Source organism: Monodon monoceros, unplaced genomic scaffold (genome assembly GCF_005190385.1).
Source record: "Monodon monoceros isolate NGI ecotype Baffin Bay Population unplaced genomic scaffold, NGI_Narwhal_1 Super_Scaffold_14, whole genome shotgun sequence".
Lineage (NCBI taxonomy): Eukaryota > Metazoa > Chordata > Mammalia > Artiodactyla > Monodontidae > Monodon > Monodon monoceros.
The window spans coordinates 65182950-65208855 of NW_021703770.1; the positions used below are offsets into that span (position 1 = coordinate 65182950).

At 41.0% G+C, this 25906-nt stretch overlaps 2 protein-coding genes across 5 annotated transcripts in view; one reads left to right on the plus strand and one right to left on the minus strand.

Annotated features, from left to right (window-relative positions):
- The window catches only part of MTFR1 (mitochondrial fission regulator 1), a 78669-nt gene extending 54343 nt beyond the window's left edge, over window positions 1-24326 (minus strand). The window contains exons 1-2 of one of the 4 annotated variants that reach the window (XM_029222501.1): window positions 24092-24326; window positions 23925-23996 (exon numbers count right to left, since the gene is read on the minus strand). The gene's annotated coding sequence lies outside the window, so the exon portion shown is untranslated. Of the gene's footprint in view, window positions 1-7917; window positions 7937-11962; window positions 12046-23924; window positions 23997-24091 lie in introns of those variants that run through there. The other 3 variants (XM_029222499.1, XM_029222503.1, XM_029222502.1) reach the window with 3 other exon arrangements.
- Window positions 24327-24801: 475 nt separating this feature from the next.
- Window positions 24802-25906, plus strand: part of ARMC1 (armadillo repeat containing 1) — a 34956-nt gene continuing 33851 nt past the window's right edge. The window contains exon 1 of the mRNA XM_029223161.1: window positions 24802-24995. The gene's annotated coding sequence lies outside the window, so the exon portion shown is untranslated. The remainder of the gene's footprint in view (window positions 24996-25906) is intronic.

Here is a 25906-nt window from a genome sequence, read left to right on the forward strand (position 1 = left end):
TATAGGCTTACCCCTTTGTGGACCAGAAATAACGTTTGTGGTCTACACTTTGAGGAGAACTTGATGAAGAATTACAAAGAATTGGGGCGGGGTGGGGGGATAAAGTTGTCACAAATACGCCAGACGCTGGGTGAAACATGAACTAGAACGAGCCCAGCCCTAAGGACAGATCAAAGTATGCAATGAAAGAGTTCTAAGCGCTGACAGGAACATATAATTTATTGATAACTAAGAAATGGCCGGGGCTAGAACTTTGGTGAGACATATATTTAAATATTACCAACATCTATAGTTGCCTATAAGAATGAATATTTTGAGAGGTAACGGTAATAAAAAGTGCAAAGGGCCAAAAATAAGCTGGAGATGACTGACAAAAAACTGGTCAGAGAAAAAGGATGGTTTTATGTAATTGGAAAACCTATCACTTTTTTTTTTTTTTTTTTTTGCGGTACGCGGGCCTCTCACTGTTGTGGCCTCTCCCGTTGCGGAGCACAGGCTCCGGACGCGCAGGCTCAGCGGCCATGGCTCACGGGCCCAGCCACTCCGCGGCATGTGGGATCTTCCCAGACCAGGGCACGAACCCGTGTCCCCTGCATCAGCAGGCGGACTCTCAACCACTGCGCCACCAGGGAAGCCCTAAACCTATCACTTTTTAAAAAAATTGAGATATAACTTACACAGGCAAGTGCACAAATTTTAAGTATGTCCAGCTTAATGAATTTTTATATATGTATAAACCTGTGGAACCTCCATCCAGATCAAGATGTGAAACATCTGAAGAACCCCAAGAGCTCCCTTGGGCCTCTACCCAGTCGATATCCATGCCTCACCTACCTAACTACTACTCTAACTTTTATAGCCTATCACTTTCGCAGGCTGCATGTACTCTTCTGTGTCTGACTTCTGTCATTCAACATTGTCTGTGACATTTATCCACATAATTTGTGAATCACAGTTCTTTTTCACTGATGTTCAGTATTTTGTTGTGGTACTATACCACAATTTACTTGCCCAGTTTACTGGGGGCTTTTTTGTTTGTTTTTTGTTTTACTTTATTGGAGTACAGTTGATTTACAGTGTTGTATTACCCAACTTACTGTTCATGAACATTTGGGTTGTTTCCATTTTTTAGCTACTATAAATAAAGTTGCTGAAACAATTTGTGCACATAACATAGCAAGGTACACATAAGAACTAATTTCTCGGACTTCCCTGGTGGTGCACTGGTTAAGAATCCACCTGCCAATGCAGGGGACACAGGTTCGAGCCCTGGTCCGGGAAGATCCCACAAGTGGAGTAACTAAGCCCGTGTGCCACAACTACTGAGCCCACGAGCCACAACTACTGAAGCCCACACTCCTAGAGCCTGTGCTCCGCAACAAGTGAAGCTACCACAATGAGAAGCCCACGCACCGCAACGAAGAGTAGCCCCCGCTCGCCACAACTAGAGAAAGTCCACGCACAGCAACGAAGACCCAACACAGCCAAAAATTAATTAATTAATTTTAAAAAGAAGAACTAATTGCTCTTGGGACTTCCCCGGTGGTCCAGTGGTTAAGACTCCACGCTTCCACTGCAGGGGGCGTGGGTTCCGTCCCTGGTCTGGGAACTAAGATCCCACATGCTGTGCGGCACAGGCAAAAATGAAAAAAGAACTAATTTCTCTTGAGTCTATACCCAGAAGTAAAACTGCTAGATCATCAGATTATACAGAGATAGAGATATAGCTAAATCTTTGAAAAATCTGTAGAAACTAACATTTTTCTGAAGTGGTTGTACCAATTACACTCCCGCAAGCAGGTATATACAAGAGCTCTAGTTGTTCTATAATCCTTGGTATTGTCAACGGTCAATACTTGGTATTGTCAGTCTTTTTAATTTTAGCAGTTTTAGTAGCTTTTCCACAGGTTTTGGGGGCATCTTGATACCTTCCATTAAGAAGTGTCTTTCGCTCGCTTTTTTTTTTTTTTAAGATTTCTTTTGATGTAGACCAGTTTTAAAGTCTTTAATGAATTTGTTACAATACCGCTTCTGTTCTATGTTTTGGTTTTTTGGCCTTGAGGCATGTGGGATATTAGCTCCCCGAGCAGGGATGGAAACCGCATCCCCTGCATTGGAAGGCGAAGTCTTAACCAGTGGACCGCCAGGGAAGTCCCTTTTCCTCGTTTTTTAAGCAGATAGTTTTGTGGGTTTTTTTTTAACTATTTTTAAAAATTATTCTTGCCAGAAAAAAAAAAAATTATTCTTGCCAGGAAGGAGTCTGTGCCAGAGATAAAGATTAGGAAGCACTGGCTTAGAAAAAGGAGATGCAACCTAAGAGTGAATGGGCTAACTCATACTCAGAGTAAGAAATGAAGCCCGAATAGAAGCCTCAAGAAATACTTGCGCATCAAGCAGAGAAAACAAGAGTCACTGGGAAAAAAATGATCAAAGACGTAACAGAAAAATGAGAGAGGTGTTGTCACCAAAAAAAAAAAAAAAAAAAAAAAAAGGAAATTTCAATAAGGGGAATGGTTCTTGTTACCGATAAACAGTAAACACAGAGGAGAGGTCACATAGTCGGTGGCCGCCTACAGTTACCCTTTCCTCCAAACTTCTCCACTGTGCTCTCTGGAACCCTGTTTGAAGGTAAGCATCCCCTCCCGCGCTGAACTGAAATTTGGCTGTCCCTTTAGAATGCTGCTTCCAAGCCTTCTCAAAGGGTCCTGTGCTTGCTTATTCTCTCCTACTTTATATCAGGGCTGTTTCCAATCAATTACTGCTCTAAGCTCTTTGAAAAACCCTCCCTCAAAGGCAAAACTAAAGTGACAACAAAACAGAGCAGTGGTCACCAGGGTTATTAACTACAGCAAAGCACAAGGCAGGTTTTGGAAAAATGGAAGTAGTTTATATCTCGATTGTGGTGGTGGTTACATGACTCTGTGTTCAAAGAAATGTCTGCCAAAAGGAGTGAATTTTGCTGTATGTAAATTATACCTTCACTTAAAAAAAAAAAAAAAAAGCTCTCCTTAGGAAGCACTGCTTTACCACCCTCTGTCCCTCATGAGGGTTGACTTAAGGACACTTGAATCATTCCCTATCGCTCAGCTATGACTTCAACCGAGTCTTCTTCTCTACTCCAAGTCCTTTCCTAAATGGAATTCTGCACTTTGGCCTCATTGGCACTAGTACACCAATAAACATATATTCTTGCTGGTGCTAGGTGATTATAATATTCACAGAGATGATGCATTCAACAGAGCACTGTTTGAGTCTACTTACATAAAGATCTAAAACAGGTAAAAGTGAAAGCAATCTCATCAGAGATTATGAATTTTTTTTTTAATTTAAACTTAAGTCTTTTTTGTTTTGTTTTGAATTGTTGGAGGCAGAGGTCGTGACTGGCAGGAGGCCCGAGAGGGATTTCTGAGGGTGCTGGCAGTGTTCTATTTCTTGACATACGCAGATACTTGCACGTGTTTGCTCTGTGAAAGCTTACCAAGATACTTTTCTTAATGTAAGTTATGCTTCAAATACAAGTTTTAAAAACACACAGAGCCTTTGACCAAGTTATGCAACTTTCAGGAATTTCTTTTGCAGAAATAAAAGCATTATACATAAAGAATATATATAAAGGTATTTTCTGCAGTGCTTTTTCTACTCACAAAACTAGGATCAACTTTAAATGTTCACCAATAAAACACCTGTTAAATAAATTACTGTATATGCATATTACAAACTTTATGCATCTATTAAAAGTGAGTTACAGTCTATGTAATGACTTGATGGTATATATATGTTACAGGAAGAGAAATATACTAAGTATGATTTCATTTCTGTAAAACAAAAAAAAAATCTTCAACCTTTTCATTTATGAAAAGATATACATCAAACTATTAAAACTGGCCAGAGTGGGTAGAAGTAAATTTTTCTTGGGATGGTTTGTACTGTTTAGACAATGCTACAAAAATACATGTTTTAATTTGCATTTAAAAACAAAATCTAGGGACTTCCCTGGTGGTCAACTGGGTAAGACTCCAGGCTCCCAACGCAGGGGGCCCGGGTTTGATCCCGGGTCCGATCCCAGGTAGGGGAACTAGATCCCGTATGCATGCTGCAACTGAGAGTCCACATGCCGCCACAACTAAGAAGCCCACATGCCACAACTAAGACCTGGCGCAGCCAAAAAAAAAAGAAAAAAAATATCGAAGTTACAAAAACCAAATGTCACCTTGCAGCTTTCACTCAGACACTCCTTGGACCATACTGAGACCTTCAGTCTCCTCCTCTGCACTTGCCGTCAACCTAACCAATCCCTTCCCACTTTCATCTACCTCATGAAGCCCCAAATCACTTGAACTACTGCTTTGTTAGAATTTTCAACTCCTTTTTCTACTGTTTTGTTTATTCTACAAGCCAGAACCTGATGAGTCCACAAGCCTACACTTCCTACAATTGGGCTGTAGAAAAAAGACTGTATCTCACATTTTGATGTTGCTATAAATGTACGACCTCTGGTCTCAACTGGGCCTTCACTGCTGCCTAGCGTTCAGGAAAATCTTATTTTCTGCTCTTCCCACTCTTCCATTCTCCAGAGCAGCTATTTCAAGCATTCTCCATGCTACCCAAATCTCTCTAACCCTTGCTCCATCATTTCTCAGCAGATGACCAAGCTTACTACTTTAAATAATAGAGAAGTCTTCTGACAGAAAATCCCTCAACATCCTGCCACGCCACATGCCATACAGCAGCATCTCTGCATCCACACCTATTCTGTCCCTCTAAGTCCGTCCCCCATTCTCTCTTGTCCCTCCTTCCAACTAAGTGCTCAGGATTATACCCCCCCACCCCCAACCCACAGGTCTCATTACATCAGCTCCATCCTGTATTACATGGATTCTCTTTCCTCTGCCCTGTTAAATTCAATCACATGCTTTCCTCTGCCCTGTTAAATTCAATCACATGCTGCCTTCTGGTTTCTCCCATCTTCTTTTAAACCAAAGAAATCTGAAACTGAACTCCTCAGCTTTCCTCCTAAATCTGTTGCTTACATGTTCCCTACCTCAGAAAATGGCACACCTAGTCAGTTATTCCTTCTTTCTCTTTCATTTTCTACAATCAAGTTCTATTTTGCCTCCTAAATATATCAGATTCCATTTCCATTGCCCTTACTGCTCTTCTAAGTCTATACTATTGTAAAAATCTATTAACTACACTATTTGCACCACCCCCTCCCCTGATTTTGCTATCCCTTTCTATCCATTCTCACTACCAAAGTAGGTCTTTTATGATTTGGTCATAAAGAGGGTTTTCCTGACCAACCAGGATTAGGGCCCTCCTGTATGTATTCTCTTACATAGTGTATTAAAACAATGTACCTAAACTGCTTACCTCCTCCACGGCACTTCAATCACCGTAAGTGCAAAGACTCTATCTTATTCATCACAGTGACCCCAGCATGTAGCACAACATATAGGATATAACAGTTGCTCAGTTAATATGTGAATATTAAATGAAAGGCATCTAAGCCCCAAGCCAGTGCCTTTTCTATACTGTCTCAATTTCAAACAGATATCTTAAGAGGAATTTTACTTCTATTTATAGGTGAACTAGGTAATTTCAGACAAACCCTCCTCCCACTGAGGACAAGTAAACTAGGGGACAATATTTTTAAAATCATCTATTTGAAAGCATCAGAGAACTATTAAGGCAGAGAAGTATAACCAGGCCAAGAGTTGGTTCTTTGAAAAGACTAATAAAAAGAACTGACCTCTAATGAGATTTACTGAGGAGAGAAAAGGCACTTTGCCAGTATCAGGAATGAAAAAAGGGACATCACTATAGATCTTAAAGGCACGAAGAAAATCATAAAAGGCAAAACAAACCTATAGTGTAAGAAATTACAATGGTGGTTACCTTTGGATGGGGTGGCTAAGAGTTGGAAGGGAGTATAAAGGGGCTTTCTGGAGGGCAGACAACTTTCTATTTCTTAAACTGGGTGGTCTCTGCATGGATATTTGCTTTGTGATCATTTATTGAGCTGTATATTTATGTCTGTGCATCTTTCTGTGTTACACTTTGTGTGCGTTATACTTCACAAGAAAACAGGTTTAAAAAAAAGATAGCTATCCCTGGTGGCGCAGCAGTTGAGAGTCCGCCTGCCAATGCAGGGGACACGGGTTCGTGCCCCTGTCCCGGAGGATCCCACATGCCACAGAGCGGCTGGGCCCGTGAGCCACGGCCTCTGAGCCTACGCGTCTGGAGCCTGTGCTCCGCGATGGGAGAGGCCACAACAGTGAGAGGCCCACGTACCGCAAAAAAAAAAAAGATAGCTAAGAATCAGGCTGCACTTTGTTTTCTAGGTTCTTTATGTATGTATATGTGTGTGTGTTTGTAAAATTTAACTTCTAGGATTATATGATGACGGTATAGGCTTATAGTCGAGCCTACTCTAGCGTAGACCAGACATACAGAAATATCGTGCAGAAGTAGCGTGGTGGGGTAGCTGGCAAGGCAGTAGAAGAGAAAACCAAGAGTAAAGGAGAAACAGATAAACTGTGAAAACAGACTTTCTTTTCCCGCCACAAATACTATGAAACTATGTGTGTGCAGGTAGACCAATTAAAGTATAGAGCAATAAAATCAAAGATAAAACAACAAAATATTGTTTCAACTAACGCAGTGTATGTTTTTGAGATACTTATAATAAAAAAAGTTATTAGCAATAATTTCACAATAAACCTGTTAGCAGTGATACCAAAGTTGTCATTAAACTTAAAATTCCAAAAACTTTAAAAGCTACAACAGTACATGGGGCTTATTTTTATAAGGTCTTTTGGAACTACTCAAGGAAATGGCCATTTAATTATCTTTACAATGTAACAGAAGAGTGTGACCATTTCATTCTGGGGTCCGAGGAGTCTAAAAAGATTAATAGAACATTCTTAGTTATTTGGTTGGCTAAATTACTGGAATAAGGTTTCCTGTTCTCAGAAAACTAAGAGATCAGGTAAACCATATTAGTGCATCCCAAACAACAGTCTACATTCTGGCTGCAAACAATGATGCAAAAGAAAAATAAGGACCATGAAGTAAAAAATAAAAACTTATTCAATTTAAAGTTACTGTCCTTGACCCAGCAATCCCACTACTGGGCATATACCCTGAGAAAACCATAATTCAAAAAGAGCCATGTACCAAAATGTTCATTGCAGCTCTATTTACAATAGCCCAGAGATGGAAACAACCTAAGTGCCCATCATCGGATGAATGGATAAAGATGTGGCACATATATACAATAGAATATTACTCAGCCATAAAAAGAAACGAAATTGAGCTATTTGTAATGAGGTGGATAGACCTAGAGTCTGTCATACAGAGTGAAGTAAGTCAGAAAGAGAAAGACAAATACCGTATGCTAACACATATTATGGAATTTAAGAAAAAAAATGTCATTAAGAACCTAGGAGTAAGACAGGAATGAAGACACAGACCTACTAGAGAACGGACTTGAGGACATGGGGAGGGGGAAGGGTGAGCTGTGACAAAGCGAGAGAGAGGCATGGACTTATATACACTACCAAACATAAGGTAGATAGCTAGTGGGAAGCAGCCACATAGCACAGGGAGATCAGCTCGGTGCTTTGTGACCGCCTGGAGGGGTGGGATAGGGAGGGTGGGAAGGAGGGAGACGCAAGAGGGAAGAGATATGGAAACATATGTATATGTATAACTGATTCACTTTGTTATAAAGCAGAAACTAACACACTATTGTAAAGCAATTATACCCCAATAAAGATGTTAAAAAAAAAAAAGTTTCTGTCCTTTATTTTGAGAATGTGTCCTTCTTATGTTTTTAGTATTAAAATGCTATTTCTTTTAGGATGTGGGGACAGTAGATGAATGTTACTTTTGATTTTTTTTTTTTTTAATTCTTACTTATAATAAAAAGTTGTCAGGGCTTCCCTGGTGGCGCAGTGGTTGAGAGTCCGCCTGCCGATGCAGGGGACACGGTTCGTGCCCCGGTCCGGGAAGATCCCACATGCCGTGGAGCCGCTGGGCCCGTGAGCCATGGCCGCTGAGCCTGCGCGTCCGGAGCCTCTGCTCCACAGCGGGAGAGGCCACAACGGTGAGAGGCTCGCGAACCGCAAAAAAAAAAAAAAAAAAAAAAAGTTGTCAAAGCCCTACCCTTTCTGGAAATTAAACTTGAAATTCAAGTCTAGTGACCACTGCTATACTTCAAGTCAGTCTGGGCTGAGACTTTAAGTCAGAACACTTACCACACTATAAAACAATGACATAGTGCTCAACCTATGGGTACAATTTACTGGCAATATTCTGAATTAATATTCTATACCATTCATACAAATTAAGTACACTGCTACATTCCCAGTACCTAGCACAGAGTCTGACATATAATAAGTTTAACTTTTTTCAGTCCACAAATTAATAAATCTCATGACCTGTACTACATCTCTCAAAAACAAAAGAAAAAGCTGTTTAGATAAGAAACCTAAGAACATAACCTAATTAAAACTTGATGAAAATTCTTTCAAGTTAATGGGCTATAGATATGAAACTAAACTTCTAAAGGACATTTTCTGTAACATTTTTAGAAGTTAACTTTCTCTCCGTATGCTATAAAAGAAGTTAGAGGTAGCTTTATATTTCCATTTGAACTAAAGATGTGCCATTTTCATGTGAGGATCTCTGACATATAACCCTCCTGTGAATGAGATAGGAATTTCCTTTAAGTATTATTTTAAGTATTCCCATGCAAATGAATTAAGTATCCTGGCATCAATTTTAAAACAATCTTTCGAAAAGACTGCTCAAATATCTTAAGTGGTCCTGGACATCAGTAGAAAAAAATACTCACACTACTTGGAAGTCAATAATATTTTTCACTAACTAAAAGTGCTTCCTTGGGCCAAGCAAATTGATGAAAATTCACTATAAACGTGATTTTGATAAGTTGTGTAATAATTACTGTCCCTTACATATTACGTGTATTAAAAAATTCCCTTATGGAAAAATTCAGTAAATTATACCTTCATAAGTAAAGGTGTTCACTTTTTTTCAAATTTTAACAATACTTTTTATTTTTTTTAATTGAAGTATAGTTAATTTACAATGTTGTGTTAGTTTCAAGAAAGATGTTTAGTTTTTAAAAGCTAGTAAGGGTACTGAAGTATCAGTTGTAAAAGAGACACTCTAGAGGCAAACTAAATGTCCATCAATAAGGAAATAGTTATATTCAACATACTTATTCTAAGTTTATGGCCATTAAAACAAAAAGCTATACATGAAAGGATTTCATGATAAAAATCTAAATGACTAACACATATGTGATTCTGTTTTTAAAATATAAAACAAAGCATAGAAATAGTGGTGAAATAGATATTTTATGTACACATGTACACAAAAGAAAAGATTTGAAGATACCAAAGCTTAACACTGCTTGTGTCTGAGGCCTGGTGAGGGAATTCTCTACCTTTTCTTCTTTATATTTATGCACTTCTGTATCATTACATGGTGAGATTACAGTATCACTTTTTGTTGCTTATCTAAACTGTGTAAGTTGTATCAACAGTAAATAAACATAAAAGAACAGATGAACAGCTGAGTAGTTAACGTTTCAAAAAGCAGCTATATAGTAATAACACTCATCACCAAGACTGCCCAAGAAAACAAAGGGGTAGAAACTGAAGTTTATCAGCACTTCAGAACCTGCTGCACCACTGTGCCATGCTGTCTCTTCCCCTCTCTTTTTTTTTTAAATTTGTCTGCACCACTGGGCATGTACGAACTTAGTTCCCGACCAGGGATGGAACCCCTGTACCCTGCACTGGGAGTGCGGAGTCTAAACCACTGGACCGCCAGCGAAGTCCCTCTTCCTCTCCTTCAGAGTATTTTTTTTTTCCCCCACTCCTTTCCTTATATCCATACATTCACCAGTTACCAACTTCTATTTCCACCAGGTTAATTCACTAATTGCTTCACATCTCAGGTGAAGCCATTTTTGACAGGGCCAGCTCACTATCTTATGAGACTGTGATCATGTCACTTCTTCGCTCAAATTCAAACTCCTTCAACTTGGCACTCAAGTTCCTCCATGTGTGAGTCTAACCTTACTTCTAGACTTTTGAACTAGTCCCCTACAGTAGGAATCCTAAACTCCAGTTTAACAGGTCTTCTCTGCTGTCCTCCGAACAAGCCCAGCTGTCTCTTTCTAGACCTTACTCCTCTCAAACTACTTGGATGAAGATGCTCTCTAAGAAGTAATATAAGATAGAAAAGATGAGGGATACAGATTAAAGTATCCAGTATACATTGCCAGTATATGCTAAGTGCCGAAAGAGGTAGCGATTATTCATTGATACATATTTTTTTTTTCCCTTTTCCCTTCCTCTTTAACTGGACATATTCTATAAAATAAATGTTTTAAATTCTATTTACTGAACTACACTTATATAGTTTGCTCATAACTTTAAATTCAGTTGTATTAACCTTTTATTGTTTCAAAGAAACAAAAGTACCTAGCTTACTACTGTACGCATAAATGCCCAGGGTTTTTTTTTTCTCCCCCCATTATGGATTTGTAGCTCAACAGAATTTCCCACAGCAGTTAATTTACTCCACAATTCTTAGGACATTCAATTATGATTAAAAGAGCAAGAACTTTGCAGTGACCAGGGTCAGCATCCTAAATTTCAGCCCCCTGCCCCTTACATCAGTGTGATCACAGGCAAATTGCTTAACCTCTCTAAGCCTCTTTTCCCCTCACCTGTAAAATGGGATAATACCTACTTCACACAGCTGTTGTAAAAGTTAAATGAATAGGTGGAAACAATTTCACAGTGCTTCATACGTATCAAAACCTCGGTAAATATAAATTATCAATACAAAAAAGATTTTAATAATCAATACATAATGCTACTCAAAAGCAGTAAAGCTACAGACAAAACTAGATTATTTGAAAACCTTTGTTTTCAGTGATTCTGAAAAGCTGAGCACCAGGTAATGAAACTGCACCGTCAGAGAACTGCCCACATTCTTGCAGCGCAAACTAAATTAAGGCTGTCTACGCCTTCAAGTGTGCCTCACTTTACTCAACCTCTCTAGAAAGCAAATGACTGGAAAAGTATGATTACTGATCATGAGAAATATGTAAAAGAGGTGAAAAGATATGTCTGGGATACACTTCAAAATAACCCGGGGAGAGGGAGCAAGCCTGGCCATTTAATGATACTTGTTGAATTGGTTAAATTGAGTGATGGGTACACCGAGTTCTTCACACTATTCTCTCGACCTCTGTAGAGTTTGCAGATTTCCATAAAAAAATGTGTTTTTAAATGTCCAAAGGTCGATTTTTGTTTTTTCCCCTTGGGGCTTAATGCAAATCCTGGTCCTGGTCAGGAAGACATTGGGAAAGTCCTGAGCGGCCGAAAGTCAACGGCAACGCCGGTCAGCGAAAGCTGGTTGAATCTCCCCGGCCGCCCGGTAGGCGTGCTCCTCCCTCCGAATCCCCGAGGCCTGGCCGGGAGGTGCGCCCGCCAAGTCCGGCCGCCGGTCCCGGGAAAGAGCAACACCCACGGGAACCGCAGCCAAGGGCCTTCCAGACGGCCGGCGGGCCAACTGCGGGCTCCGGACGACCGACCGAAGCCCGGGGACGGGGGGGCGCAGCTGCGGGGTGGGTGAGTGCCAGCCTTCGGGGCAAGTCGGCCAAATTCCCTCTGCTCCGCCTAAGCTCCAGCCCCACCCGGGTCCTCAGCCACCCTGGCTGCCCCAGATCCTCTCCGCCTCCCTCCAGCAGCGGCGCAGACACCCAACCGGTCCGCGGAGCCCGCCGGCCTCCCCGCAAGCCCGAGCCCGGCTCCTTCAGCGCCTACCCTGTCACCAGGGTTTCCCACCGCCGTCTGGCCCGGGGGCCCCTCCTCGACCCCACGCCGACCGCTTTCCAGAGTCGCTAGCCCCACTTTACCTCAGCCGCGCGGCAGCCACGCACCCCTTACAACTCCGGCTTCCAGCTTGGCTGACCCGGGGCGTTGCTGCCAATCACCCGATCTCCGCCCCGAGCCCGGACCAGGCTGACCAATCAGCGGTTTCCTCCGGCCCTGAGGCGGGCACTGAGAGCCGGAGCGGAAAGCTAGACGACCGCCGGAAGCGCCTGGAGAGGCCCTTCGCAGTGTGCGCACGCGCTGGGCTCGGCTGGGGCGTGCGCTTGCTCGTGCACTTTGCTTTTCGTTTTCACTTCCCTGCCCTGGGAAGTGCCTTGTAAACCTGAAGATCTAGGCGTGCAGGGAGAATCACATGATGAATGTAGCCGCAAGTGTGCATTACCTTGAAAGAAGCTGTGAATCTTAAGCCCTTGTTAAGCTAACCAGTGTGGAGCTTTTTCATCCCGCGCTGTAGGGACTTGTGCTCACCCGGCTTATCTTCTGCTGCCTTTTACAGACTTTGTATCCCCGGTGTGTTTGTCTTTAGAGAGAGTGAGGGTGTGGGGTTGTACAAAGTGCCTGATGGATGACGATTTTACTTTACTGAGTCTTCAGTTCCAGCATCTGTTTAATAGCTGGGACACATGGTTTTTAAGAGCTGAATATCCTAGGACACTCTGGATTGCAAATCATTCTGTCATGAAAATATGATTATTACATTTATAGCTAACAATATATTAAGCATGGTAACGTGTGTAGTACTGATAAAAGATTCACAGGTAGAATGAGAAACCTATTTCTGTATGGCCTTTCAAGAGGCTGTTGCTGATTGGCTTGATTAGCTGCATCTCTTACCCTCCCATTGTAATTGATCCCAGAGGTCAGTCTGCAGACAGCGGAGCGCCGATGTTCTTATCCTGGGACCCCCAGTCTCTCCCTGGCGAGGGCTTCCCTCCTTCAGCAAGAGCATTAATTCATTTACTCAACAAGGGCTTGTTGGGGCCCACTATGACAGTACAAAGATTTTAAAAAGCTTTGAACCACGCCCTCAGTGAGCCTACAGGATAACAACAAACTTAATTTATATAACCAAATGTTATAATGGAGACATGGAGGGGCCTGGGAGACCTGCCTACGCCTGCCCCGGGTTCTCAGCACATCCGGAAGGAGTTAATGCTTGGGCTGGGATGAAAGAGCAGCATCTCCTGAGCTAAAGGGGCGGGGCAAAGCATGGCGGCATTTCTGACAAAGTTCACCTGTTTCTCCTGAGATCTTCCCAGGGTGGAGCTCTGCTAAGCTAATGAAGCTTCTGCCCGGGCCCCAGGGCTTGCAACAGGTCTTTCCAAGACCCAAGGTGGGCCCCTAGCACCGAGTTCACCTTATCACATGTAGCTTTCGACTCTTTTTAAAAGGAAGATGTCTTAAAGCTCTCCTCAACAGGGATTGGTTAAGGCTTTTTTCCGTTCCAATTTCCTTTCCTTCACATTTCCCTTCATCCTAGGTACCCTGGAGTGGCCGTGGGCATTTGGGGAATCTGGGTGAGGGAAAAAGAGTTGAGGTGAATTTGAGCCACTTCCCTAAGTTATTGCTGACTCTCCCGGTGTTGGAATGGCTTCCAGGAATACTCCTAGCCGTGCTTTATTCCATCTCACAAATGGATGTGTCCCGTGGCACCTAGCACTAGAAGTATTTAGCTGGTGGAAGAGAAAGAGAGTTTGAAATGTGCTCAGCCAGAAGCTAACCTAGGGGGAAATCTTCCAGTCATCACACTTTTAAAATTATAAGTAGGGGGCTTCCCTGGTGGTGCATTGGTTGAGAGTCCACCTGCCGATGCAGGGGACACGGGTTCGTGCCCCGGTCCGGGAAGATCCCACATGCCGCGGAGCGGCTGGGCCCGTGAGCCATGGCCGCTGAGCCTGCGCGTCCGGAGCCTGCGCGTCCGGAGCCTGTGTTCCGCAACGCGAGAGGCCACAACAGTGAGAGGCCCGCGTACCGCAAAAAAAAAAAAAAAATTATAAGTAGGATGCTTTACTTTTTGTTTTTAATAAACTTTACTTTGGAATAACTTTAGATTTACAGAAAAGTTTGCAAAGAGTACAAAAAGTTCCTGTGTACTCCTCACCCAGTTTCCCCTAATGCTAACGTCTTACATTATCATAATACATTTATAAAACTAAGGAGCCAACACCGGCACAAATTCCAGACTTAACTCAGTTTTTACTAATCCTTTTTCTGTTCCAGAATTCAATCCGAGGTGCCACACTGCATTTAGTCATCATGTCTTTTTAGACTGCTCTGGTCTGTCAGAGTTTCTCAGTCTTTCCTTGTTTTTCATAACCTTGATGTGACCACGACAGTCTTGAGGAGTCTGGTCAGGTATTTTGTATAGTGTTCCTCAATTTGAATTTGTCAGGTGTTTTTTCTCATGATTAGACTGGGATTATAAATTTTGGGAAAAATACCATATGGGTGGAATGCCCTTCTCAGCACATCATATCAGGGGTACATGATGACTTAATTACTGCTGATGTTAACCCCAATCACCTGGACCATGGTAGTGTTTGCTAGCTTCTCCACTGTAAAGTGGCATTTTCCCCGTCTTTCCCTATTCTCTGGAAGCAAGTCACTAAATCCAGCCCACACTGAAGGACAGTAAGAGATTAAGCTTCACCCCCTGGAGTAGAATATCTATACAAATTATTTGGAATTCTTCTGTAAAGAAGATTCATCTCTCTCCCCATCCCCCATTTATTTATTTGTATTCAATAATTTGTTTATAAATATGCATGTATATTTATTTTATACTTCATTTTATGTTCTATATATGATTTTTATTTTGTTGCTCAAATTGTTCTAGCTTGACCATTGGAAGCTCTCTTAGGTTGGCTCATGTGCCGTTTTTGCTTTTTTAAATTTTATTTATTTTTATTTATTTATTGCTGTGCTGTGTGTCATGTGGGATCTTAGTTCCCCAACCAGGAATCGAACTGCTCCTGCATTGGGAGCACGGAGTCTTAACCACTGGACCGCCAGGGAAGTCCCTCCTTTTTTGCTTTTTTTTTTTTTTTTTTTTGCGGTACGCGGGCCTACCACTGCCGTGGCCTCCCCCGTCGCGGAGCACAGGCTCCGGACTCGCAGGCCCAGCGGCCACGGCTCACGGGCCCAGCCGCTCCGCGCCATGTGGGATTCTCCCGGACCGGGGCATGAACCCGCATCCCCCTGCCTTGGCAGGCAGACTCCCAACCACGCCACCAGGGAAGCCCCTTTTTTGCTTTTTGATCATCATCTTTTTTCTTGAACTACAAGAGGCTCCAGGCTGATCTTGTACTTTTCTTGCCCCAGCATTAGAGTCAGCCATTTCTCCATTTCTTCAAGGAGTCCTGGAATGGTATTTAGAAATCAAAATCTAGATATTGGGTGTACTAGTTGCTCCTGGGATATCATTGAATCTAACCTCTCCTGGTGCACATATATTGCTGCCTTGTTTTTTAATTCTTTGTTTATATCCCTGTGATAGGCAGCCTCTAATATGGCCCCCAAAGATCTCTGCCTGGTATTCATGCTCTTGTGTAATTTCCTCTCCTCTAGGGTGGATTGGACCTAGTGACTCCCTTCTAATGAACAGACTACAGCAAGAAAGATGGGACGTCACTTCCAAGATTAGGTTACAAAAAGATTGTAGCTTCCATCTTGCTTGCTCTCTCCCTGTCTCTCCTTCATTCACTCTGAGAAGCCATCCACCATGATGTGAACTGTCCTATGGAGAGGTCCACATGGCAAAAAACTGAGGGAGGCCTCTGACCATCTGTACATCAGCCTATAAGAAACTGAATCCTGCTAACAGCCGTATGAGTGAACTTGGAAAAAGATTCTCTCCCACTTGAGCCTGGAAATGATTGCAGCCCCACTGACACCTTGATTGCAGCTTTGAGAGAGATCCTGAGCCAGAAACATCCAGCTAAGCCACACATGGATTCTTCATGCACAGAAACTATGAGATAATAAATGTTAAGTTGCTATGTTTTGGAGTAATTTGTTAGGAAGCAATAGATAACTAATACAATTTCTGACTCCATAAGATCAGTGGTTCTTAAATTTCACTTTGGAATTTGTTTAAAAATACCTATACCCATAGAGAGCCATGATTAATTAAAAATGTATAAAATATGATTCCATATTGATTTAAAAAGCAAATATGAATATATTGTAATATGCATAGAAAACTCTTTGGAAGGATATATATAACAAAATGTCAATAGTGTTCCTCTCTGGGTGGTAGAATTATGGTTTTACTTTTCTGTATTCTTTTCTGTATTTCAATAACTTTTGCATATTTAATATGTGTTAACTTGTATAATAAAATTAAATAAATTACAAAATAAAAAATAAATACATATACCCAGGCTCCTTCCCAGAAACTTAGGTGGTTGTTCTGTATAGCTAATTCTTAAAATGTAGAAGGTTACAGGGCAATCCATTTGGGGATTTTAGAAGACAATAGACTTTTCTTTTTAGTGTATCTGATCCTGGAATTCTTTACCCAAATTAATGGCTTAGCTTTCTTGGCAGAATCCAGAATAACTGAAATTTCATCTGCTAGTTGAAGTATTTATTATATAGGGGAGAAAAAAACAGCAGAGTTCTCTCTTACTCAACATACAGGCTTGAAAAAGTCCCTTGACCTTTATATGCCTCCAGATTCCTAACAGGAAATTAAACGATTATAATGCTGTTATTTAGGCAAAGAGATTTATCATTATTAAGTGTATATTAGGCAATAGAAAGGTGACCAAGGCCAGTTGTGGGCCAGTTTCCTCACAGAGATTTAACAAGAGGTTAGATTCCCACTTGTTCATTTTGGTTGATAGTGAGGCAGAATTCTATTGTAGAAAGACTGTGGGCTTCTAAGGCCGACAGACCTATATTCAAATACGCCTCTGCACTTACCAACTGTAAGTCTCCGCAGGTCTCAATTTCCTGACCTCAATCTCCTGACAGTGGGGAAAATAGTCACCCTCAAAGGGTAGCCCTGAAGACTGATTGTGTAACATTTATAAAATACTAAGGGCAATGCATGCCTTATCACAAGGGCCCAATTAATAATAACCATGAAGGACAAACAGTTCATATGATTGTGACCCTGATATTAGTAAAGTAAGGGACAGACAAATGTCCAAATATGTCCATCAGTCTGTTTCTCATATTAGGTTTAAGGACAGCCCTATTTGGAAATCGAGACCCTTTCTCTAGTTCTGATTTTTGACAGCTCTGATTGCCTGTCTATAAAAAATATATCACACTGAAATGGGCCTCAAGAGGTCCTGAGTTAGAATCTAGGAAAACCTAGCTGGTAAAAGACCACTGGGTAGGACAGTGAAGTACCCATGTGAGGGACACTTTAAGACAAAGGGAGGCTGGATGTGTCTAGGAGAGATGAAGCTGCAGGACTACTGGTCAGAGTTAACTGGTGGGCCAACATGATCTCACATTAGGGGACAGTCAGAAGATGCCGGTTAATGCCTAATAGTTCAGGGCTATTGGCTTCAAGGCAGGTATTGTTAAGAGAGAATAATGTTTAAATCTGCTTCAGTCATGTAAATCTCAGTATAAACGAATGTGTTTTACCACAGTGTCCAATGAAGAATTTGTTAAGCTATTGTGATTTAATCATGTACTATTGGATAAATTTGGTAGTTCTAAGCCTCGAAACTATTTTTCTCAGATCAGTGTACAAAGCGATCTGATGTACAGTAAATCCTTAAAGATGTATAACCAAATAGGTCAAAAGGTCACTGCGTTCCAGAGACTGTGATATTTCCTTCTGTAAACCAGATTTTGGGATAGACACTGATCCACAGAGCTCTTATTTATGTTTTTAAATGGTTTTGTTTTTAAAACTGTAATTCTGGGGCTTCCCTGGTGGCGCAGTGGTTAAGAATCCGCCTGCAAGGACTTCCCTGGTGGGGCTAGTGGTTAAGAATCCACCTACCAATGCAGGGGACACGGGTTCGAGCCCTGGTCTGGGAAGATCCCACATGCTGCAGAGCAACTAAGCCCGTGTGCCACAACTACAGAGCCTGCGCTCTAGAGCCCACAAGCCACAACTACTGAAGCCCGTATGCCACAACTACTGAAGCCCGTGCACCTAGAGCCTGTGCTCCACACCAAGAGAAGCCACTGCAATGAGAAGCCCATGCACCGCAACAAAGAGTAGCCCCTGCCCACTGCAACTAGAGAAAGCCCACGCGCAGAAACGAAGACCCAACGCAGCCAAAAATAAATAAATTTATTTATTTAAAAAAAATTGTAATTCTGGAAAATGTTAAACGTACACAAAAGTAAAAAGCACAGTACAATGAATCCTCATATATCCATCACACAGCTTCAACAACCAGCCACCTATTCCTACTGGTTTCACCTATGCTCTTTCTTGGCCTCTTTGACTCTTTTTGTTGTTTCTTGTTTAGCGGTGATGCCAGGGAATAAACCACAAGGCCTCATACAAGCAAACTCTTTGATTCTCTTGAAGCTAATCTCAGGCATGTCATTTCAAACATAAATATTTCTGTGTGTATCCCTAAAAGATAAGGAGTCTTTTTATTTTATTTTTGTTTGTTTTTTATTTATTTTTTTTTGGCCATGCCATGTGGCTTGCGGAATCTTAATTCCCTGACCAGGGGTTGAACCTGGGCCCCTGGCAGCGAAAGAGCCAGGAAGCAGTCTTTTGAAAAACATATCTATACTATTATCAGGCTTGGAACATTAATAATTATTTCTTAATGTCATCAATTCAGTGTGTACATTTACCTGGTTGTCTCATTTATTTTTTATTTTTTTTTATTGTTGGTTTTTTTGAATTGGAATGTTAAACAAAGCCACGCATTACATTTTGTGGATAGTCTCTGAAATCTGTTTTAATCTACATAGCACGCCCCCCCCCCCCACACCCCACTATTTCTTGTTTTGTTTTAGTGAAGAAACTGAGAATTTTGTCCCATAGAAATTTCCCACATTCAGGACTCTGCTGATTGCATTCCTATGGTGACATTTAACAATTCCTTTGTCTCCTTTTATTTTCTGTAAACTGCTGATTAGATATAAAGGCTTGATCTGATTCAGGCTCAATTTTTTGGCAAGAATACTTCATATGTGGTGGTATATTCTTACATCAGAAGCTACATAGTGTTCCTGTGCTTCTTTTTGTAATGTTAACAGCTATGGATGATCACTGCCTAGATCCGTGATCTGATTATGGTTTGCAAAACAGTAACACAAAGGGATGTGTTATCATCCCTTTTCATTTGTTAGCTAATTGGTTACCTTGAGGCATGTTTGTAAAGGAAAGCAGGTTGATGCTTGTTTCTTAATAGCTACCAGTTTTCAGAATAATCTCATGTCAACAATTTTGTTACACTGAAGTGTAGTACATTTAAGAAAGGCAAATTTAATGCTTGGTTTGATTCTCTCTTTATTTAGCAGTTTTCAGAAAAATGAGTTGGTTCCTTCAAATTCTCTAAAGGTAACCAGTGACATTTCTTTTTTTTCCCCCCAGTATTCAAGCACTCTTGAATTTTATCGTTATAAATTAGCTTTTATCAGATCTTTTCTAGATAGCAGATTTTTTACAGAGAGACATGGCACTAAATGTACATTTATGGAACAACATCTAGATACTGGTCTGGGTGCTCTCACTTACACTATTTTAACTAATTTCCACAGCAATCTTGGAAGGCAGGTGCCATGATCTCTGTTTTTTAGAAGAGACTGAGGTCCTCAGCAGCAAAGTGACTGCTAGTACAAAGTCATACAGCCAGGAAGTAGTCAAACTCAGATTTGTCTGAACCATATGGCACCATGTAGCTTTTTTGAATTAGGTCCTACAGACACTGAGGCACTAAGTAGGGCTCACTGGTTGCCCCACCAGCCTCCCGCCTCCTATGTATCTTCCTCAGACTGTTTGGTGACCCCCAGTTTGTCACTCTCATACTTACAAAAGTACAATAGCTCCTTGGAACTGCTAAATACCCTTTTGCCTTTTAACCTAACACATAGATACACTTTATTACATATATGATTTTACTTAATGCAAATTTATGCATTATATATAAAACTACATTTACCTTATTATTTTTTAATTTTTTTGGCCGTGTCGCGTGGCTTGTGGGAACCTATTTTCCTAGGACCAGGGATCTAACTCGGGCCCCCTGCAGTGAAAGCGCAGAGTCCTAACCACTGAACCTCCAGGGAATTCCCAAAGTTACTTTATTGATTTTTGGATTTTCTTGGTGTGGTGGGTTCCTAGTCCCCCAGATCCTACGCTATTTATTCATGTAATATATGATGAAAACCTAGATTATATCTCTATATTTTCCATGCTCACACAATAACATATAAAGATATATGAACATGTGTAGGATATTTGTCATTGTTTTCAAAAATCAGATCATACGACATATAATTTTAAGCATCTTTTATCACTAAACATTGTGTCTCTTCCTAGAGCTCTAATTTCCTTTTCTTAATGACTTTTAATATAGTTTTCATAATGGTCCACGTTTTTTAGCTATACCATCATTTACTAAAACATTCCACTATTGATATGCATTCATTTGATGTTGGATGTTGTTGGCGTTGTTTCAGGGTTTTTTTGTTGTTGTTGTTCCAACATGAACAATGCTGCAATAAACATCTTTGTTCTTACTGTCTTTATATACCGGTGCTTTTTGTTTCTGTGGTTTAGATTCTTGAGAAATGAATTGCTGTATCAAATATAAATTATTTTTAATAATAGATTTTTCTAGATTGTGTTCTAAAACGCTGTAATAATTTACATTTCCACAGCATTACCTGAGAGTCCTCTTCCTACCCAGTATCCCCACCAGCAAATTTGTGTCATTTTGATTTTTGTTAGCCTGATCAGCATCAAGTGATTATTCCCATTGTTATATTAATTTGCATTCCCTTATTACAAGTGAATTTAAATGTCTTTTCTTGTTTATTGGCCATATGGATTTTCTCTTGATTAAATACCAATTTATATTCTTAACCCAATTTCCATAGGGTTATTTACGCCCTTGACAACTTGTAATCAATTTTTTTTTTTTTTGGCCTAGTGGCTTGTGGGATCTTAGTTCCCCCACCAGGGGTTGAACCTGGGCCACGGCAGTGAAAGCACCAAGTCCTAACCACTGGATGGCCAGGGAACTTCCAATTTGTAATCAATTTTTGAATGTTACTATCTGCCCACCGAGTTGCAAATTTACCCCCAAATCTATTATCATTGACATTGCTTATGTATCTTTTTTCCATACCAAAAAAAATGTTTTTTTAGAACAAGTCAAATATGACCATTTCTTCTTTTTTATAAAAATTTCTTGGTTCCCACTTTCGTTTAAGTTCTCCCCTACTTCTTTGCTGTAGTCTCCAAAATTTTCCTAAAGGATTTTTTTTTTTTTTTTTGCGGTACGTGGGCCTCTCACTGCTGTGGCCTCTCCCGTTGCGGAGCACAGGCTTCAGACGCGCATGCTCAGCGGCCATGGCTCAAGGGCCCAGCCGTTCCGTGGCATGTGGGATCCTCCCAGACCGGGGCACGAACCCGCGTCCCCTGCCTCGGCAGGCAGACTCTCAACCACTGCACCACCAGGGAAGCCCCCCTAAAGGATTTTTAATATTTTATTTTTTACGCTTGAGTGTTTAATCCACCTGGAATTTAATATTTTGGTAAATGAGGTAATAATGGATACAATTTTATATTCAGTGCTTCTATTTATAATTATTTCTCATCCTTTAAAATTTTCCATTTTGACGTATTTTAAAGTCTACATCAGCATATGTATAGCATCTGTGAATAAATAAATACATATACATATATCAGAGCTATGTGCTCAGAAAATTTTTTTTAAGCTGAAAGGGGTGCTTGATCAAAAAGTTTTGGAAACCACTGCACTAGACCATGAGCTCTTTGAGGGCAGTGATTATATTCTTCCTCATCTTTGAACCCATTGCTAAGACTGTCTCTAGCACATTGTATGTGTTCCAAAAATGTTTGTTAAATAATTGAATTAATAAAACTGCCATTAGGTGATTCATGTGTCTTAAGCAACACAGCCATTGAGAAACTTGACATTCCAGCTGTGTCCTGCCTGAGGTTAAACACAAGCAATGACTCACAATGGCAGGTAGTATAACTTCACTGGTGTTGAGTTCATACATTTTTAATATGGGAATATAAATTCTTAAAACCTTAAAAGACTTTCCTGTGGCTTACAATCCATAGTGCTTATGAAACTGGTAATTATTTTTTGTGAATACATTCCCTGATTTTTTTTTTTTACATCTTTATTGGAGTATAATTGCTTTACAATGGTGTGTTAGTTTCTGCTTTATAACAAAGTGAATCAGTTATACATATACATATGTTCCCATATCTCTTCCCTCTTGCGTCTCCTTCCCTCCCACCTTCCCTAACATTCCCTGCTTTTTAATGTCAGTCACCTACTCTCTGTAATGGCAGTTTGCTAGGAAGAATTGGTCTTTTTGATACTGTAAAGGCAGAAGTGTGACTACACTTATTTATTTCCAGCTACAAATGTTTATTTTTTTACTTTATTATTTTATATTTTTATTTTTTTTTACAGTAGGTCCTTGTTGGTTATCTATTTTTTAAAATTAAAAAAAATAAATTTATTTATTTTATTTTGGCTGCGTTGGGTCTTTGTTGTGGTGCACGGGCTTCTCATTGCAGTGGCTTCTCTTGCTGTGGAGCACGGGCTCTAAGTGTGTGGGCTTCAGTAGCTGTGGCACGTGCGCTCAATAGTTGTGGCTCATGGGCTCTAGAGTGCTGGCTCTGTAGTTGTGGTGCACGGGCTTAGTTGCTCCGCAGCATGTGGGATCTTCCCAGACCAGGGCTCGAACCCATGTCCCCTGCATTGGCAGGTGGAGTCTTAACCACTGCACCACCAGGGAAGTCCCTGGTTATCTATTTGAAGTATAGCAATGTGATATGTCAATCCCAAACTCCCAATCTACCCCTTCCCCCGACCCTTCCACCCTGGTAACCATAAGTTCATTCTCTAAGTCTGTGAGTCTTGTTTCTGTTTTGTAAATAAGTTCATTTGTCTTTTGTTTTTTTTTAGATTCTGTATATAAGCAACATCATGATACTTGTCTTTCTCTGACTTACTTCACTTAGTTTGGTAATCTCCAGGTCCACCCATGTTGCTGCAAATGGTATTATTTCATTCTTTTTTATGGCTGAGTAATATTCCATTGTATATATGTGGAAGTGTGACTATATTTAACTTTAGATTGTGAACTTCTAAAAGTCAAAAACTCTATTGAACATATATTCTGACTGGTGCCAAAAACCTATATCAATAATTAGTTGGGAAAACCCCAAAAGACTTTTCCTTTTCTAATATACAAATTAACCTCAGCAAAAATAGCAAGTTTATTTCCCTGGGTTATTGTTTTTGATAACAATACTGAACAAAGTTTAATTTACTCAGTCAAATGGGCTATGTTTAACCTGACTCTGCCCTTTGTACTTCTTATATTTTTTACAGTTTTCTACATTTATGATTCCTTTTTTCCTATTTCTTTCTTTCTTTTTTTTTTTTTTCAGTTCCAGCAGTTAATTGGTCTGGCTGATTTTTACAAATGAGGCTGGTGCTTCTACCACTGGACATCATGCACCATCTCTCTTCTCCTTTTTATTTTAGATTCAATATTCACTTACTACCACTCTCTTGTGACTTTGGAAAGTAGAAACCAGCCAGATGTGTTTTTGCTATAGGTCAAACGGTGTGAAAGAGATCTTTTCTACTCAACTTTGCCCCTTTTTGCTTGAGCTTATTAGGAGGAAGAGAAGGATAACGAAGAACAAGTGAAGGCAAAAGAATTTGGGCTGAAGTAACCGTTTGGTTTTTAAATTCACTTACAGACGAATCAAAGTATTGGAGAAACATTAGGAGAGACAACTGTACAGCCGGGGATATTTATACTCACTCACTCTTTCTCCATTAGAGGCCTCTCAAATTCCTTCGGACTTTAATATAGGAAGTACGTGGCAGAATCAAACTGTGAAAGAGAATTCACAATTTTTTCAGTGAGGTTATTGAGTGCAACGGAAGAATTATAATCAGACTGGCCTGTGGGATTTAAATTATACTTACATTTAGAGATATATTAAAGAATATAAAACGTATACCTAAACAGAACAAAAACTTCAGTGACTGCCATGAATAGAACAAGAATTTAAACCCTTACTTTGATAAACTAAATAGAAGACAATGTTTTAAAAATACTTCTTCACGAATTTAAGAAAATTCCCTGATCATAAGGCTCTTTTTCCTTACAAAAAAAAAAGTTCCAAAAAGAAGTTTCTGTTTAAAAGAAACAAAAAACTGTACTTTGCTACCTTCGCGCTTCTACGAAGACAGTGCTACTGTCCTCAGTAAAAAGAAAAAAATTTGAAAAGATTCTGAATTAAGACTCACAGAAGCCAGTGAAATATTACAAAGCTGCCCTATTGGAACTGAAAGAGTTGCTGGAGAAGTTACGTTCAATTTGAATTTCTGAAAGCCGGAGGGGACAGGTTCCTCTACCGCAGGAACGCTGGGAATTGTAGTCGGGAAAGCGCGGCGGTTTCTCAGGGGGAACCACGTTTCATTGCTTAGCGCTTAATGGACGGAGAGTCGTTTGGTCCAATTCACTCTTCCCGGGTTCTCCCTAGACCCTCCTGTTCAACGCTTCGGGCATTTCCCTTGTTCACCAATGAACGCTTTAGTCTAAGAAGACCTTCGCGGATTGGATGTCTTACACTCTGTGGAATGGTATTAGCCAATGGGAGGGCAGAACCGGCCGAGGTGGCTGGGTCATGGGGGAGAGTCCGTAAAGCCTTTCCCTGCCAGCGTCCTAGCTTTTTTTGGCTCCTAAAGTCAGCAGGGTCGTTTGTCATCGCCGAGGCCGCGTCTGCGAAAGGAGGGACTCGCTCCGCGCCTGCTGGGTTCCTCTACGTTATCCGTCGGTGTGGCCCTGATGCTGCGGCAGGCTCCGGATTCCTAGAACGCTGGAGCGGTAAGTAGGGTCCAGCGACGGCAGACAAATCGGTGGAGCCGGGAAGGCCGCAGAAAGCGGCCCCTGCACGCAGGCGGCCAGTCGGCCAGTCGGCCTGGGTGGGGCGCGCTGCCTGCCTTGAGGCAGTGCGTCCCTCCAGGCGCTTTAAAGCTCTGCTCCCACGTGTCCTGGGAAAATGTTAGCTTTGTTCACTTCCTCCCCGTCCCCTGCACGTCCGATTTTCACAAACCCTAACATTATTAATGGGTGTCATCTCACTTCTTCATCCCTCCAGGTTGTTGTTTAGTAAGTTCCTATTAGCTTTATGCTCCTGCGTGTCTACTAAGAGCAGAAGGACATGGTTGGGTTCGGCTTCATTCAAGCGAGACCAGCGTTCACATCTCTGTATTTTAAAAACAGTTCTTGGGGGCGTTTGTGTCTACAGCACCTCCTTTCGTGGTAGTGTACTTATGTGTGTACCCCAACACGTGGCCAAATAGAGGTTCCCACAGGATCAAGTATCGTTCTTGTTTGCTAATTGCTGGTACTGTTAGCACCATCTGAAGTTCTTATTTGATCCTGACAACCACTCAGGATTATTATGAGAGGAAGCTGAGGCTCAAAGCAGGTAACCCAACTTCTCAAAGAGTTAGTTGCTAGTAAAGGGCAAGCCAGATTTGATGTCACTGCTTACGTTATTTTTTAAAAAACTCGCTTAACTGAATATGGATTTAAGTTGTGGTTGTGTAGCTCTGTGTATTTATGTTAAACTCTGTATATGAGAGCTAAATAATTCTTTGAGTTGAATGGTACATCTTGGCTGAAAGAAAATCAGGCAGCTACCAAATTACAGGTGCCTCCGATCTATCACTTAACTCCTAGCTTTTTTCAGGCAGCTGCCTAATTACAGGTGCCTCCCATCTATCACTTAA